We start from the raw sequence: 20,308 nt of genomic DNA on the forward strand, positions 1-20,308 counted from the left end.
ACATGTCTTTACCCTGGTTGTCATCCACAGTGTGAACTGTCTTTACCTGATTGTCATCCACAGTGTGAACTATAAACATGTCTTTACCCTGGATGTCATCCACAGTGTGAACTGTCTTTACCTGGTTGTCATCCACAGTGTGAACTATAAACATGTCTTTACCCTGGATGTCATCCACAGTGTGAACTATAAACATGTCTTTACCTGGATGTCATCCACAGTGTGAACTATAAACATGTCTTTACCCTGGATGTCATCCACAGTGTGAACTGTCTTTACCTGGTTGTCATCCACAGTGTGAACTATGAACATGTCTTTACCTGGATGTCATCCACAGTGTGAACTGTCTTTACCTGGATGTCATCCACAGTGTGAACTATAAACATGTCTTTACCCTGGATGTCATCCACAGTGTGAACTGTCTTTACCTGGATGTCATCCACAGTGTGAACTATGAACATGTCTTGCAGGTCTTCCATGGCTCCTTCCATCCAGTTGTTAAAGGGAGCCGACCTCTTAGAGAACTCCAGGAACAGCTGGTCGATGGTCTCCAGCAGCTTCTCTGTCCTCTGAGAGACACCAAGGTAGGGGGAAATGGGATTAAGGACAAATGATCAGTTAAAATGATGACTATCGTGACCAGGTGGTTTTAAACTACTCTTAAACACTGTTTATTGTTGTGACATGTAACCTGGTCATTCAGAACAGGGAGTAATGGCAATTTCCTACCAGAGGACCACTAGCCCCCACCAGAGGACCACTAGCCCCCACCAGAGGACCACTAGCCCCACCAGAGGACCACTAGCCCCGACCAGAGGACCACTAGCCCCACCAGAGGACCACTAGCCCCCACCAGAGGACCTCTGTCTCCCTCCACTAGCCCCCACCAGAGGACCACTAGCCCCGACCAGAGGACCACTAGCCCCGACCAGAGGACCACTAGCCCCCACCAGAGGACCACTAGCCCCACCAGCGGACCACTAGCCCCACCAGAGGACCACTAGCCCCCACCAGAGGACCTCTGTCTCCCTCCACTAGCCCCCACCAGAGGACCACTAGCCCCGACCAGAGGACCACTAGCCCCGACCAGAGGACCACTAGCCCCCACCAGAGGACCACTAGCCCCACCAGAGGACCACTAGCCCCGACCAGAGGACCACTAGCCCCCACCAGAGGACCTCTGTCTCCCTCCACTAGCCCCCACCAGAGGACCACTAGCCCCACCAGAGGACCACTAGCCCCGACCAGAGGACCACTAGCCCCACCAGAGGACCACTAGCCCCCACCAGAGGACCTCTGTCTCCCTCCACTAGCCCCCACCAGAGGACCACTAGACCCCCCACCAGAGGACCACTAGCCCCACCAGAGGACCACTAGCCCCCACCAGAGGACCACTAGCCCCCACCAGAGGACCACTATCCCCCACCAGAGGACCACTAGCCCCACCAGAGGACCACTAGCCCCCACCAGAGGACCACTAGCCCCACCAGAGGACCACTAGCCCTGACCAGAGGACCACTAGCCCCCACCAGAGGACCTCTGTCTCCCTCCACTAGCCCCCACCAGAGGACCACTAGCCCCCACCAGAGGACCACTAGCCCCGACCAGAGGACCACTAGCCCCCACCAGAGCCCCCACCAGAGGACCACTAGACCCGACCAGAGGACCACTAGCCCCCACCAGGGGACCACTAGCTCCTACCAGAGGACCACTAGCCCCCACCAGAGGACCACTAGCCCCCACCAGAGGACCACTAGCCTCCACCAGAGGACCACTGTCTCCCTCCACTAGCCCCCACCAGAGGACCACTAGCCCCCACCAGAGCACCACTGTCTCCCTCCACTAGCCCCACCAGAGGACCACTAGCCCCCACCAGAGGACCACTGTCTCCCTCCACTATCCACACCAGAGGACCACTGTCTCCCTCCACTAGCCCCCACCAGAGGACCACTAGCCCCCACCAGAGGACCACTGTCTCCCTCCACTATCCACACCAGAGGACCACTGTCTCCCTCCACTATCCCCCACCAGAGGACCACTAGCCCCACCAGAAGACCACTAGCCCCCACCAGAGGACCACTAGCCCCACCAGAGGACCACTAGCCCCACCAGAGGACCACTAGCCCCACCAGAGGACCACTAGCCCCACCAGCGGACCACTAGCCCCCACCAGAGGACCTCTAGCCCCACCAGAGGACCACTGTCTCCCTCCACTAGCCCCAACCAGAGGACCACTTGCCCCGACTAGAGGACCACTAGCCCCACCAGAGAACCACTGTCTCCCTCCACTAGCCCCCACCAGAGGACCACTATTCTGAACCTCCCTCCACTAGAAGAACCCAGCCCTGTTCTGTACCTCCCTCAACTATAAGAACCCACCCATATTCTGTACCTCCCTCCATTATAAGAACCCAGCCCTGTTCTGTACCTCCCTCAACTATAAGAACCCAGCCATATTCTGTACCTCCCTCCACTAGAAGAACCCAGCCCTGTTCTGTACCTCACTCCATTAATAGAACCCAACCCAGCCCTGTTCTGTACCTCCCTCCATTATAAGAACCCAGCCATATTCTGTACCTCCCTCCATTATAAGAACCCAGCCCTGTTCTGTACCTCCCTCCACTATAAGAACCCAGCCCTGTTCTGTACCTCCCCCCACTAGCCCCCACCAGAAGAACCCAGCGCTATTCTGTACCTCCCTCCATTATAAGAACCCAGCCATATTCTGTACCTCCCTCCATTATAAGAACCCAGCCCTATTCTGTACTTCCCTCCACTAGCCCCCACCAGAAGAACCCAGCCCTATTCTGTACCTCCCCCAACTAGCCCCCACCAGAAGAACCCAGCCATATTCTGTACCTCCCTCCATTATAAGAACCCAGCCCTATTCTGTACCTCCCTCCACTATAAGAACCCAGCCCTATTCTGTACCTCCCTCCACTATAAGAACCCAGCCCTGTTCTGTACCTCCCTCCATTATAAGAACCCAGCCATATTCTGTACCTCCCTCCATTATAAGAACCCAGACATATTCTGTACCTCCCTCCATTATAAGAACCCAGCCATATTCTGTACCTCCCTCCATTATAAGAACCCAGACATATTCTGTACCTCCCTCCATTATAAGAACCCAGCCATATTCTGTACCTCCCTCCATTATAAGAACCCAGACATATTCTGTACCTCCCTCCATTATAAGAACCCAGCCCTATTCTGTACCTCCCTCCACTATAAGAACCCAGCCCTGTTCTGTACCTCCCCCCACTAGCCCCCACCAGAAGAACCCAGCCCTATTCTGTACCTCCCCCACTAGCCCCCACCAGAAGAACCCAGCCCTATTCTGTACCTCCAGGTTTTCCCTCCTCTTCTGGGTGAGGGTTCCCAGCTGGTCCCATTGGTCACAAATGCCCTGGCAGCGCTCGTTGATAGAGGAGGCAGCATGGTAGTCCAGCTCACTGTGGACAGAGCGAGAGGAGGCGAGAAAGAGAGAGGAGAGCGAGAGAGGGAGAGAGAGACACAGAGAGAGAGAGAGAGAGAGAGAGAGAGAGAGAGAGAGAGAGAGAGAGAGAGAGAGAGAGAGAGAGAGAGAGAGAGAGAGAGAGAGAGAGGAGAGAGAGAGAGAGAGAGAGGGAGAGGGAGACAGAGAGAGAGGGGGAGAGGGAGACAGAGAGAGAGAGAGAGAGAGAGAGAGAGAGAGAGAGAGAGACAGAGCTCTCTGGTCAAAAGTCGTGCACTATATAGGGAATAGGGTGCCATTTGGAGCCACAGTTTTTGGAGAAAAAAATCATTGAAAATTACAGCAATTTCAGTTTACTTGAGTAGCCTGAGCAGTCCCCTGACCTCCACCCAATAGAGGGAGTGTATATAACTAATAGTGACCTCTGCCATAGTGAGTCCTCCACTACACTAGGTAATAGTATAAACAAAATAAACATAAATAAACACTACAATTCCATTCTTATATTTCCTGACTCTCCCCTCTCCAGAAGTATCCCAGAGAAACCTGTTCCTGACTCTCTTCTTTCCAGAAGTATCCCAGAGAAACCTGTTCCTGACTCTCCTCTCTCCAGAAGTATCCCAGAGAAACCTGTTCCTAACTCTCCTCTCTCCAGAAGTATCCCAGAGAAACCTGTTCCTGACTCTCCTCTCTCCAGAAGTATCCCAGGGAAAGCTATTCATGACTCTCCTCTCTCCAGAAGTATCCCAGAGAAACCTGTTCCTGACTCTCCTCTCTCCAGAAGTATCCCAGAGAAACCTGTTCCTGACTCTCCTCTCTCCAGAAGTATCCCAGAGAAACCTGTTCCTAACTCTCCTCTCTCCAGAAGTATCCCAGAGAAACCTGTTCCTGACTCTCCTCTCTCCAGAAGTATCTCAGGGAAACCTGTTCCTAACTCTCCTCTCTCCAGAAGTATCCCAGAGAAACCTGTTCCTAACTCTCCTCTCTCCAGAAGTATCCCAGAGTAACTTGTTCCTGACTCTCCTCTCTCCTCTCTCCAGAAGTATCCCAGAGAAACCTGTTCCTAACTCTCCTCTCTCCAGAAGTATCCCAGAGAAACCTGTTCCCAGAGAAACCTGTTCCTAACTCTCCTCTCTCCAGAAGTATCCCAGGGAAACCTGTTCCTAACTCTCCTCTCTCCAGAAGAATCCAAGAGAAACCTGTTCCTGACTCTCCTCTCTCCAGAAGTATCCCAGGGAAACCTGTTCCCAGAGAAACCTGTTCCTAACTCTCCTCTCTCCAGAAGTATCCCAGAGAAACCTGTTCCTGACTCTCCTCTCTCCAGAAGTATCCCAGGGAAACCTGTTCCTAACTCTCCTCTCTCCAGAAGTATCCCAGAGAAATCTGTTCCCAGGGAAACCTGTTCCTGACTCTCCTCTCTCCAGAAGTATCCCAGAGAAACCTGTTCCTAACTCTCCTCTCTCCAGAAGTATCCCAGAGAAACCTGTTCCTGACTCTCCTCTCTCCAGAAGTTCCCAGAGAAACCTGTTCCTAACTCTCCTCTCTCCAGAAGTATCCCAGAGAAACCTGTTCCTAACTCTCCTCTCTCCAGAAGTATCGCAGAGAAACCTGTTCTCAGAGAAACCTGTTCCTGACTCTCCTCTCTCCAGAAGTATCCCAGAGAAACCTGTTCTCAGAGAAACCTGTTCCTAACTCTCCTCTCTCCAGAAGTATCCCAGAGAAACCTGTTCCTAACGCTCCTCTCTCCAGAAGTATCCCAGAGAAACCTGTTCTCAGAAAAACCTGTTCCTAACTCTCCTCTCTCCAGAAGTATCGCAGAGAAACCTGTTCTCAGAGAAACCTGTTCCTGACTCTCCTCTCTCCAGAAGTATCCCAGAGAAACCTGTTCCCAGAGAAACCTGTTCCTAACTCTCCTCTCTCCAGAAGTATCCCAGGGAAACCTGTTCCTGACTCTCCTCTCTCCTCTCTCCAGAAGTATCTCAGAGAAACCTGTTCCCAGAGAAACCTGTTCCTGACTCGCCACTCTCCAGAAGTATCCCAGAGAAACCTGTTCCTAACTCTCCTCTCTCTCTCCAGCAGTATCCCAGAGAAACCTGTTCCTGACTCTCCTCTCTCCAGAAGTATCCCAGAGAAACCTGTTCTCGGAGAAACCTGTTCCTGACTTTCCTATCCCTCTCTCCAGAAGTATCCCAGAGAAACCTGTTCCTGACTCTCCTCTCTCCAGAAGTATCCCAGAGAAACCTGTTCCCAGAGAAACCTGTTCCTGACTCTCCTCTCTCCAGAAGTATCCCAGAGAAACCTGTTCCTAACTCTCCTCTCTCCAGAAGTATCCCAGAGAAACCTGTTCCTAACTCTCCTCTCTCCAGAAGTATCCCAGAGAAACCTGCTCCTAACTCTCCTCTCTCCAGAACTATCCCAGGGAAACCTGTTCCTGACTCTCCTCTCTCCTCTCTCCAGAAGTATCCCAGAGAAACCTGTTCCTGACTCTCCTCTCTCCAGAAGTATCCCAGAGTAACCTATTCCTAACTCTCCTCTCTCCAGAAGTATCCCAGAGAAACCTGTTCCTGACTCTCCTCTCTCCAGAAGTATCCCATAGAAACCTGTTCCTGACTCTCCTCTCTCCAGAAGTATTGCAGAGAAACCTGTTCCCAGAGAAACCTGTTCCTAACTCTCCTATCCCTCTCTCCAGAAGTATCGCAGAGAAACCTGTTCCCAGAGAAACCTGTCCCTAACTTTCCTCTCTCCAGAAGTATCGCAGAGAAACCTGTTCCCAGGGAAACCTGTTCCTAACTCTCCTCTCTCCAGAAGTATCCCAGAGAAACCTGTTCCTAACTCTCCTCTCTCCAGAAGTATCACAGGGAAACCTGTTCCTAACTCTCCTCTCTCCAGAAGTATCCCAGGGAAACCTGTTCCTAACTCTCCTCTCTCCAGAAGTATCCCAGAGAAACCTGTTCCTGACTCTCCTCTCTCCAGAAGTATCCCAGAGAAACCTGTTCCTAACTCTCCTCTCTCCAGAAGTATCCCAGAGAAACCTGTTCCTGACTCTCCTCTCTCCAGAAGTATCGCAGAGAAACCTGTTCCTGACTCTCCTCTCTCCAGAAGTATCGCAGAGAAACCTGTTCCTGACTCTCCATTCTCCAGAAGTATCCCAGAGAAACCTGTTCCTGACTCTACTCTCTCCAGAAGTATCCCAGAGAAACCTGGTTCGTTGTTCAATAATGAATGCAACGGGGAAACTTTCTTAAACATTTTGCAACATAATAGAGTGGTGAAAGTGTACTTTTGTCATTGGACAGCTCAAAGTAGTTTATTCCGTTTGGTGCCTAATAAACATGACCCAGGAACATTGCACGGGGCTGACAGAGAACCTCAAGGTGACCCGTGTCATTGTGTTCCCGGCCCAGACCCACCCAGGCAGTCACTGGATATCTGGGGAATAGTTCAAACAGACCTCACCAGGGGGGCAACTGAGAGAGAGAGTGTGTGTGTGTGTGTGTGTGTGTGTGTGTGTGTGTGTGTGTGTGTGTGTGTGTGTGTGTGTGTGTGTGTGTGTGTGTGTGTGTGTGTGTGTGTGTGTGTGTGTGTGTGTGTGTGTGTGTGTGTGTGTGTGTTAGAATGCGTGCGTGCGTGTGTGTGTCAGTTCACTGCCATGTATCTGAGTCATGGGTCATAGCCGTTTATCTTATCTGGTGTCTAACAGCCAATGGGATCACAGCATGTCAGAAGGTGAAAGGCCATCCCTTCGTTAGTACTGCAGAAGAACTAACAGTGTTATCTCAGTCAATATTAACCTTCTGCTGGGGAATCTCCTCTCGGACAGGCTTGCAACAGAGCCTGTGGAAAATCCCATCTACGTTTGTACAAATTTACCAACAGTATAACAGAAAAGTAGGACTTCAGATGTCACTACTGATTACCGACAACATGTATTTTTAGTCAAAAGTGATGCCTTGTGTAACGATGTGTTGGAGGAGCCAGGACGAATAGCAACAGTATCAGTGGGAAGAACGCAGCCGACACGTGGTGACAGGAGACTGCTCTGGTCTGATGACATCACAGTCCTTCAACTGTGACACGTGAAGAACACAGGTTGGCCCGCGTTCTAGAACACAGGCTGTCCAATAAGTGGTGACAGGAGACTGCTCTGGTCTGATGACATCACAGTCCTTCAACTGTGACACGTGAAGAACACAGGTTGGCCCGCGTTCTAGAACACGGGCTGTCCAATAAGTGGTGACAGGAGACTGCTCTGGTCTGATGACATCACAGTCCTTCAACTGTGACACGTGAAGAACACAGGTTGGCCCGCGTTCTAGAACACGGGCTGTCCAATAATAGCAAGGTGAATATATACACTGCTCAAAAAAAATAAAGGGAACACTAAAATAACACATCCTAGATCTGAATGAATGGAATATTCTTATTAAATACTTTTTTCTTTACATAGTTGAATGTGCTGACAACAAAATCACACAAAAATTATCAATGGAAATCAAATTTATCAACCCATGGAGGTCTGGATTTGGAGTCACACTCAACATTAAAGTGGAAAATCACACTACAGGCTGATCCAACTTTGATGTAATGTCCTTAAAACAAGTCAAAATAAGGCTCAGTAGTGTGTGTGGCCTCCATGTGCCTGTATGACCTCCCTACAACGCCTGGGCATGCTCCTGATGAGGTGGTGGATGGTCTCCTGAGGGATCTCCTCCCAGACCTGGACTAAAGCATCCGCCAACTCCTGGACAGTCTATGGTGCAACGTGGCGTTGGTGGATGGAGCGAGACATGATGTCCCAGATGTGCTCAATTGGATTCAGGTCTGGGGAACGGGCGGGCCAGTCCATAGCATCAATGCCTTCCTCTTGCAGGAACTGCTGACACACTCCAGCCACATGAGGTCTAGCATTGTCTTGCATTAGGAGGAACCCAGGGCCAACCGTACCAGCATATGGTCTCACAAGGGGTCTGAGGATCTCATCTCGATACCTAATGGCAGTCAGGCTACCTCTGGCGAGCACATGGAGGGCTGTGCGTCCCCCCAAAGAAATGCCACCCCACACCATGACTGACACACCGCCAAACCGGTCATGCTGGAGGATGTTGCAGGCAGCAGAACATTCTCCACGGCGTCTCAAGACTCTGTCACGTCTGTCACGTGCTCAGTGTGAACCTGCTTTCATCTGTGAAGAGCACAGGGCGCAAGTGGCGAATTTGCCAATCTTGGTGTTCTCTGGCAAATGCCAAACGTCCTGCACGGTGTTGGGCTGTAAGCACAACCCCCACCTGTGGACGTCGGGCCCTCATACAACCCTCATGGAGTCTGTTTCTGACCATTTGAGCATTTGTGGCCTGCTGGAGGTCATTGTGCAGGGCTCTGGCAGTGCTCCTCCTGCTCCTCCTTGCACAAAGGCGGAGGTAGCAGTCCTGCTGCTGGGTTGTTGCCCTCCTACGGCCTCCTCCACGTCTCCTGATGTACTGGCCTGTCTCCTGGTAGCGCCTCCATGCTCTGGACACTACGCTGACAGACACAGCAAACCTTCTTGCCACATTTCGCATTGATGTGCCATCCTGGATGAGCTGCACTACCTGAGCCACTTGTGTGGGTTGTAGACTCCGTCTCATGCTACCACTAGAGTGAAAGCACCGGCAGCATTCAAAAGTGACCAAAACATCAGCCAGGAAGCATAGGAACTGAGAAGTGGTCTGTGGTCCACACCTGCAGAACCACTCCTTTATTGGGGGTGTCTTGCTAAATGCCTATAATTTCCACCTGTTGTCTATTCCATTTGCACAACAGCATGTGAAATGTATTGTCAATCAGTGTTGCTTCCTAAGTGGACAGTTTGATTTCACAGAAGTGTGATTGACTTGGAGTTACATTGTGTTGTTTAAGTGTTCCCTTTATTTTTTTGAGCAGTGTATATATATATACAGGCTGGCAGGCAGGGGACTGGAGAGAGAGAGAGAGAGAGAGAGAGGTGAATATATACAGGAGACTGAGAGAGAGAGAGAGAGAGAGAGAGAGAGGTGAATATATACAGGAGACTGGAGAGAGAGAGAGAGAGAGAGAGAGAGAGAGAGAGAGAGAGAGAGGTGAATATATACAGGAGACTGGAGAGAGAGAGAGAGAGAGAGAGAGAGGTGAATATATACAGGAGACTGGAGAGAGAGAGAGAGAGAGAGAGAGAGAGAGAGAGAGAGAGGTGAATATATACTGGAGACTGGAGAGAGAGAGAGAGAGAGAGGTGAATATATACAGGAGACTGGAGAGAGAGAGAGAGAGAGAGAGAGAGAGGTGAATATATACAGGAGACTGGAGAGAGAGAGAGAGAGAGAGAGAGGTGAATATATACAGGAGACTGGAGAGAGAGAGAGAGAGAGAGAGAGAGAGAGAGAGAGAGAGAGGTGAATATATACAGGAGACTGAGAGAGAGAGAGAGAGAGAGAGAGAGGTGAATATATACAGGAGACTGAGAGAGAGAGAGAGAGAGAGAGAGAGAGAGAGAGAGAGAGGTGAATATATACTGGAGACTGAGAGAGAGAGAGAGAGAGAGGTGAATATATACAGGAGACTGGAGAGAGAGAGAGAGAGAGAGAGAGAGAGGTGAATATATACAGGAGACTGGAGAGAGAGAGAGAGAGAGAGAGAGGTGAATATATACAGGAGACTGGAGAGAGAGAGTTGAATATATACAGGAGACTGGGGAGAGAGAGGTTAATATATACAGGAGACTGGAGAGAGAGGTGAATATATACAGGAGACTGGCAAGAGAGAGAGAGATGAATATATACAGGAGACTGGAGAGAGAGAGAGGTTAATATATACAGGAGACTGGAGAGAGAGAGAGAGGTGAATATATACAGGAGACTGGAGAGAGAGAGAGGTGAATATATACAGGAGACTGGAGAGAGAGAGAGAGAGGTGAATATATACAGGAGACTGGAGAGAGAGAGAGAGAGAGAGAGAGAGAGAGAGAGGTGAATATATACAGGAGACTGGAGAGAGAGAGAGGTGAATATATACAGGAGACTGGAGAGAGAGAGAGGTGAATATATACAGGAGACTGGAGAGAGAGAGAGAGAGGTGAATATATACAGGAGACTGGAGAGAGAGAGAGGTGAATATATACAGGAGACTGGAGAGAGAGAGAGGTGAATATATACAGGAGACTGGAGAGAGAGAGAGAGAGAGAGAGAGAGAGAGAGAGAGGTGAATATATACAGGAGACTGGAGAGAGAGAGAGAGAGAGAGAGGTGAATTTATACAGGAGACTGGAGAGAGAGAGAGAGGTGAATCATACCATCATTTAGCTCTGCCAACTACACACACACACACACACACACACACACACACACACACACACACACACACACACACACACACACACACACACACACACACACACACACACACACACACACACACACACACACCTCACCCAGAGAGTAGCTGCACTTGGCAGGCAGGACAATCAGCGCTGTTTCAGAGTGAAACTCAACAACTCAAGTCATTCAAACCCACATTTAGAACACTGGGCTGTCCTCAACTCAGGGCCACGCTGACCTGTGGGCTGGTTGGTGCTGTTCAGGGTCATTCAACTCAGGGCCACGCTGACCTGTGGGCTGGTTGGTGCTGTTCAGGGTCATTCAACTCAGGGCCACGCTGACCTGTGGGCTGGTTGGTGCTGTTCAGGGTCATTCAACTCAGGGCCACGCTGACCTGTGGGCTGGTTGGTGCTGCTTCTAACTTTACACCAGTTTACATCAGGGCCACGCTGACCTGTGGGCTGGTTGGTGCTGTTCAGGGTCATTCAACTCAGGGCCACGCTGACCTGTGGGCTGGTTGGTGCTGCTTCTAACTTTACACCAGTTTACATCAGGAACAAATAGACCTGTGGGCTGGGTGGTGCTGCTTCTAACTTTACACCAGTTTACATCAGGGACAAATAGACCTGTGGGCTGGGTGGTGCTGCTTCTAACTTTACACCAGTTGGTCTGGTTGGTGCTGCTTCTAACTTTACACCAGTTTACATCAGGAACAAATAGACCTGTGGGCTGGGTGGTGCTGCTTCTAACTTTACACCAGTTTACATCAGAGACAAATAGACCTGTGGGCTGGTTTTAACTTTACACCAGTTGGTCTGGTTGGTGCTGCTTCTAACTTTACACCAGTTTACATCAGGGCCATGCTGACCTGTGGGTGGGTTGGTGCTGCTTCTACCTTTACACCAGTTTACATCAGGGCCACGCTGACCTGTGGGTGGGTTGGTGCTGCTTCTAACTTTACACCAGTTTACATCAGGAACAAATATACCTGTGGGCTGGGTGGTGCTGCTTCTAACTTTACACCAGTTTACATCAGGAACAAATAGACCTGTTGGCTGGTTGGTGCTGCTTTTAACTTTACACCAGTTTACATCAGGGCCACGCTGACCTGTGGGTGGGTTGGTGCTGCTTCTAACTTTACACCAGTTTACATCAGGGCCACACTGACCTGTGGGCTGGTTGGTGCTGCTTCTAACTTTACACCAGTTTACATCAGGGACAAATAGACCTGTGGGCTGGTTGGTGCTGCTTCTAACTTTACACCAGTTTACATCAGGGCCACGCTGACCTGTGGGCTGGTTGGTGCTGCTTCTAACTTTACACCAGTTTACATCAGGGACAAATAGACCTGTGGGCTGGGTGGTGCTGCTTCTAACTTTACACCAGTTGGTCTGGTTGGTGCTGCTTCTAACTTTACACCAGTTTACATCAGGAACAAATAGACCTGTGGGCTGGTTGGTGCTGCTTCTAACTTTACACCAGTTTACATCAGGAACAAATAGACCTGTGGGCTGGGTGGTGCTGCTTCTAACTTTACACCAGTTTACATCAGGGACAAATAGACCTGTGGGCTGGGTGGTGCTGCTTCTAACTTTACACCAGTTGGTCTGGTTGGTGCTGCTTCTAACTTTACACCAGTTTACATCAGGAACAAATAGACCTGTGGGCTGGTTGGTGCTGCTTCTAACTTTACACCAGTTTACATCAGGGCCACGCTGACCTGTGGGCTGGTTGGTGCTGCTTCTAACTTTACACCAGTTTACATCAGGAACAAATAGACCTGTGGGCTGGGTGGTGCTGCTTCTAACTTTACACCAGTTTACATCAGGGACAAATAGACCTGTGGGCTGGGTGGTGCTGCTTCTAACTTTACACCAGTTGGTCTGGTTGGTGCTGCTTCTAACTTTACACCAGTTTACATCAGGAACAAATAGACCTGTGGGCTGGGTGGTGCTGCTTCTAACTTTACACCAGTTTACATCAGAGACAAATAGACCTGTGGGCTGGTTGGTGCTGCTTTTAACTTTACACCAGTTGGTCTGGTTGGTGCTGCTTCTAACTTTACACCAGTTTACATCAGGGCCATGCTGACCTGTGGGTGGGTTGGTGCTGCTTCTACCTTTACACCAGTTTACATCAGGGCCACGCTGACCTGTGGGTGGGTTGGTGCTGCTTCTAACTTTACACCAGTTTACATCAGGAACAAATATACCTGTGGGCTGGGTGGTGCTGCTTCTAACTTTACACCAGTTTACATCAGGAACAAATAGACCTGTTGGCTGGTTGGTGCTGCTTTTAACTTTACACCAGTTTACATCAGGGCCACGCTGACCTGTGGGTGGGTTGGTGCTGCTTCTAACTTTACACCAGTTTACATCAGGGCCACACTGACCTGTGGGCTGGTTGGTGCTGCTTCTAACTTTACACCAGTTTACATCAGGGACAAATAGACCTGTTGGCTGGGTGGTGCTGCTTATAACTTTACACCAGTTTACATCAGGGACAAATAGACCTGTTGGCTGGGTGGTGCTGCTTCTAACTTTACACCAGTTTACATCAGGGACAAATAGACCTGTTAGCTGGGTGGTGCTGCTTCTAACTTTACACCAGTTTACATCAGGGACAAATAGACCTGTTAGCTGGTTGGTGCTGCTTCTAACTTTACACCAGTTTACATCAGGGACAAATAGACCTGTTAGCTGGGTGGTGCTGCTTCTAACTTTACACCAGTTTACATCAGGGACAAATAGACCTGTTAGCTGGGTGGTGCTGCTTCTAACTTTACACCAGTTTACATCAGGGACAAATAGACCTGTGGGCTGGTTGGTGATGCTTTTAACTGCTTTTAAGTTTACACCAGTAAAGGGGACAAATATTTTCTTTAGAGTGGGTGAACTTTGGCAGCAACAATGAGGATTCTCTGTCTACCAGCAGGTTATAGTCTGTCAGTGGTCTTGTCCTGACTGTCTTTACCCACTAGATGGAGGCCACACAGCACAACAGAGGTCCAGACAAGGTAACCAGAGAATCAGCCTCTTCCTGACTACGTGCCCAGAACTGACAACCACAACAGCAGACCCTGTCAATCTACATAACATTAGTACCTGTCAATCTACATAACATTAGAACCTACATCAATCTACATAACATTAGTACCTACATCAATCTACATAACATTAGAACCTACAGTACCTACATCAATCTACATAACATTAGAACCTGTCAATCTAAATAACATTAGTACCTACATCAATCTACATAACATTAGTACCTACATCAATCTACATAACATTAGAACCTACATCAATCTACATAACATTAGAACCTGTCAATCTACATAACATTAGAACCTGTCAATCTACATAACATTAGAACCTACATCAATCTACATAACATTAGAACCTGTCAATCTACATAACATTAGAACCTACATCAATCTACATAACATTAGAACCTACAGAACCTACATCAATCTACATAACATTAGTACCTACATCAATCTACATAACATTAGAACCTACAGAACCTACATCAATCTACATAACATTAGAACCTACATCAATCTACATAACATTAGAACCTACATCAATCTACATAACATTAGAACCTACAGTACCTACATCAATCTACATAACATTAGAACCTACATCAATCTACATAACATTAGTACCTACAGAACCTACATCAATCTACATAACATTAGAACCTACATCAATCTACATAACATTAGAACCTGTCAATCTACATAACATTAGTACCTACATCAATCTACATAACATTAGTACCTACATCAATCTACATAACATTAGAACCTACATCAATCTACATAACATTAGAACCTACATCAATCTACATAACATTAGAACCTACATCAATCTACATAACATTAGAACCTACATCAATCTACATAACATTAGAACCTACATCAATCTACATAACATTAGAACCTGTCAATCTACATAACATTAGAACCTACAGTACCTATATCAATCTACATAACATTAGAACCTGTCAATCTACATAACATTAGAACCTATATCAATCTACATAACATTAGTACCTACAGAACCTACATCAATCTACATAACATTAGAACCTACATCAATCTACATAACATTAGAACCTACATCAATCTACATAACATTAGTACCTACAGAACCTACATCAATCTGCATAACATTAGAACCTGTCAATCTACATAACATTAGTACCTACAGAACCTACATCAATCTACATAACATTAGAACCTGTCAATCTACATAACATTAGTACCTACAGAACCTACATCAATCTACATAACATTAGAACCTACATCAATCTACATAACATTAGTACCTACAGAACCTACATCAATCTGCATAACATTAGAACCTGTCAATCTACATAACATTAGTACCTACAGAACCTACATCAATCTACATAACATTAGAACCTACATCAATCTACATAACATTAGAACCTACATCAATCTACATAACATTAGAACCTACATCAATCTACATAACATTAGAACCTACATCAATCTACATAACATTAGAACCTACAGTACCTACATCAATCTACATAACATTAGTACCTACATCAATCTACATAACATTAGAACCTACATCAATCTACATAACATTAGAACCTACAGTACCTACATCAATCTACATAACATTAGTACCTACATCAATCTACATAACATTAGAACCTACATCAATCTACATAACATTAGAACCTACATCAATCTACATAACATTAGAACCTACATCAATCTACATAACATTAGTACCTACATCAATCTACATAACATTAGAACCTACATCAATCTACATAACATTAGAACCTACATCAATCTACATAACATTAGAACCTACAGTACCTACATCAATCTACATAACATTAGAACCTACATCAATCTACATAACATTAGTACCTACATCAATCTACATAACATTAGTACCTGTCAATCTACATAACATTAGAACCTGTCAATCTACATAACATTAGAACCTACAGAACCTACATCAATCTACATAACATTAGAACCTACAGAACCTACATCAATCTACATAACATTAGAACCTACATCAATCTACATAACATTAGTACCTACATCAATCTACATAACATTAGAACCTACATCAATCTACATAACATTAGAACCTACAGTACCTACATCAATCTACATAACATTAGAACCTGTCAATCTACATAACATTAGTACCTACATCAATCTACATAACATTAGTACCTACAGAACCTACATCAATCTACATAACATTAGAACCTACATCAATCTACATAACATTACAACCTACATCAATCTACATAACATTAGAACCTACATCAATCTACATAACATTAGAACCTACATCAATCTACATAACATTAGAACCTACATCAATCTACATAACATTAGAACCTACAGAACCTACATCAATCTACATAACATTAGAACCTTTCAATCTACATAACATTAGTACCTACAGAACCTACATCAATCTACATTACATTACAACCTACATCAATCTACATAACATTAGAACCTACATCAATCTACATAACATTAGAACCTACATCAATCTACATAACATTAGAACCTGTCAATCTACATAACATTAGAACCTACAGTACCTACATCAATCTACATAACATTAGTACCTACATCAATCTACATAACATTAGTACCTACATCAATCTACATAACATTAGAACCTACAGTACCTACATCAATCTACATAACATTAGAACCTACATCAATCTACATAACATTAGAACCTGTCAATCTACATAACATTAGTACCTACAGAACCTACATCAATCTACATAACATTAGTACCTACATCAATCTACATAACATTAGTAAATGTCAATCTACATAACATTAGAACCTACATCAATCTACATAACATTAGAACCTACAGTACCTACATCAATCTACATAACATTAGTACCTACATCAATCTACATAACATTAGAACCTACATCAATCTACATAACATTAGAACCTACAGTACCTACATCAATCTACATAACATTAGAACCTGTCAATCTACATAACATTAGTACCTACAGTACCTACATCAATCTACATAACATTAGAACATGTCAATCTACATAACATTAGAACCTGTCAATCTACATAACATTAGAACCTGTCAATCTACATAACATTAGTACCTACATCAATCTACATAACATTAGAACCTGTCAATCTACATAACATTAGAACCTACATCAATCTACATAACATTAGAACCTACATCAATCTACATAACATTAGTACCTACAGTACCTACATCAATCTACATAACATTAGAACCTGTCAATCTACATAACATTAGTACCTACAGAACCTACATCAATCTACATAACATTAGAACCTGTCAATCTACATAACATTAGTACCTACATCAATCTACATAACATTACAACCTGTCAATCTACATAACATTAGAACCTACATCAATCTACATAACATTAGAACCTGTCAATCTACATAACATTAGTACCTACATCAATCTACATAACATTAGAACCTGTCAATCTACATAACATTAGAACCTACATCAATCTACATAACATTAGAACCTGTCAATCTACATAACATTAGTACCTACATCAATCTACATAACATTAGAACCTACATCAATCTACATAACATTAGAACCTACAGAACCTACATCAATCTACATAACATTAGTACCTACATCAATCTACATAACATTAGAACCTACAGTACCTACATCAATCTACATAACATTAGTACCTACAGTACCTACATCAATCTACATAACATTAGTACCTACATCAATCTACATAACATTAGAACCTACATCAATCTACATAACATTAGAACCTACATCAATCTACATAACATTAGTACCTACAGTACCTACATCAATCTACATAACATTAGAACCTACATCAATCTACATAACATTAGTACCTACATCAATCTACATAACATTAGAACCTACATCAATCTACATAACACTAGAACCTACATCAATCTACATAACATTAGTACCTACAGTACCTACATCAATCTACATAACATTAGAACCTACAGAACCTACATCAATCTACATAACATTAGTACCTACAGAACCTACATCAATCTACATAACATTAGAACCTACATCAATCTACATAACATTAGAACCTACAGTACCTACATCAATCTACATAACATTAGAACCTACATCAATCTACATAACATGAGTACCTACATCAATCTACATAACATTAGAACCTACAGTACCTACATCAATCTACATAACATTAGAACCTACAGAACCTACATCAATCTACATAACATTAGTACCTACAGAACCTACATCAATCTACATAACATTAGAACCTACATCAATCTACATAACATTAGAACCTACAGTACCTACATCAATCTACATAACATTAGAACCTACATCAATCTACATAACATTAGAACCTACAGAACCTACATCAATCTACATAACATTAGAACCTACATCAATCTACATAACATTAGAACCTACAGTACCTACATCAATCTACATAACATTAGAACCTACATCAATCTACATAACATTAGAACCTACATCAACCTACATAACATTAGTACCTACAGAACCTACATCAATCTGCATAACATTAGAACCTGTCAATCTACATAACATTAGTACCTACAGAACCTACATCAATCTACATAACATTAGAACCTGTCAATCTACATAACATTAGTACCTACAGAACCTACATCAATCTACATAACATTAGAACCTACATCAATCTACATAACATTAGTACCTACAGAACCTACATCAATCTGCATAACATTAGAACCTGTCAATCTACATAACATTAGTACCTACAGAACCTACATCAATCTACATAACATTAGAACCTACATCAATCTACATAACATTAGAACCTACATCAATCTACATAACATTAGAACCTACATCAATCTACATAACATTAGAACCTACATCAATCTACATAACATTAGAACCTACAGTACCTACATCAATCTACATAACATTAGTACCTACATCAATCTACATAACATTAGAACCTACATCAATCTACATAACATTAGAACCTACAGTACCTACATCAATCTACATAACATTAGTACCTACATCAATCTACATAACATTAGAACCTACATCAATCTACATAACATTAGAACCTACATCAATCTACATAACATTAGAACCTACATCAATCTACATAACATTAGTACCTACATCAATCTACATAACATTAGAACCTACATCAATCTACATAACATTAGAACCTACATCAATCTACATAACATTAGAACCTACAGTACCTACATCAATCTACATAACATTAGAACCTACATCAATCTACATAACATTAGTACCTACATCAATCTACATAACATTAGTACCTGTCAATCTACATAACATTAGAACCTGTCAATCTACATAACATTAGAACCTACAGAACCTACATCAATCTACATAACATTAGAACCTACAGAACCTACATCAATCTACATAACATTAGAACCTACATCAATCTACATAACATTAGTACCTACATCAATCTACATAACATTAGAACCTACATCAATCTACATAACATTAGAACCTACAGTACCTACATCAATCTACATAACATTAGAACCTGTCAATCTACATAACATTAGTACCTACATCAATCTACATAACATTAGTACCTACAGAACCTACATCAATCTACATAACATTAGAACCTACATCAATCTACATAACATTACAACCTACATCAATCTACATAACATTAGAACCTACATCAATCTACATAACATTAGAACCTACATCAATCTACATAACATTAGAACCTACATCAATCTACATAACATTAGAACCTACAGAACCTACATCAATCTACATAACATTAGAACCTTTCAATCTACATAACATTAGTACCTACAGAACCTACATCAATCTACATAACATTAGAACCTACATCAATCTACATAACATTAGAACCTACATCAATCTACATAACATTAGAACCTACATCAATCTACATAACATTAGAACCTGTCAATCTACATAACATTAGAACCTACAGTACCTACATCAATCTACATAACATTAGTACCTACATCAATCTACATAACATTAGTACCTACATCAATCTACATAACATTAGAACCTACAGTACCTACATCAATCTACATAACATTAGTACCTACATCAATCTACATAACATTAGTAAATGTCAATCTACATAACATTAGAACCTACATCAATCTACATAACATTAGAACCTACATCAATCTACATAACATTAGAACCTACATCAATCTACATAACATTAGAACCTACAGTACCTACATCAATCTACATAACATTAGAACCTGTCAATCTACATAACATTAGTACCTACAGTACCTACATCAATCTACATAACATTAGAACATGTCAATCTACATAACATTAGAACCTGTCAATCTACATAACATTAGAACCTGTCAATCTACATAACATTAGTACCTACATCAATCTACATAACATTAGAACCTGTCAATCTACAT

The 20,308-nt window shown here is 44.1% G+C and overlaps 1 pseudogene; it reads right to left on the reverse strand.

Moving 5' to 3' along the window:
* LOC115120004 (alpha-actinin-2-like) overlaps window positions 1-20,308 on the reverse strand; it is a 111,926-nt pseudogene that overhangs the window by 23,520 nt on the left and 68,098 nt on the right.

Source organism: Oncorhynchus nerka, linkage group LG10 (genome assembly GCF_034236695.1).
Source record: "Oncorhynchus nerka isolate Pitt River linkage group LG10, Oner_Uvic_2.0, whole genome shotgun sequence".
NCBI classification, from domain to species: domain Eukaryota; kingdom Metazoa; phylum Chordata; class Actinopteri; order Salmoniformes; family Salmonidae; genus Oncorhynchus; species Oncorhynchus nerka.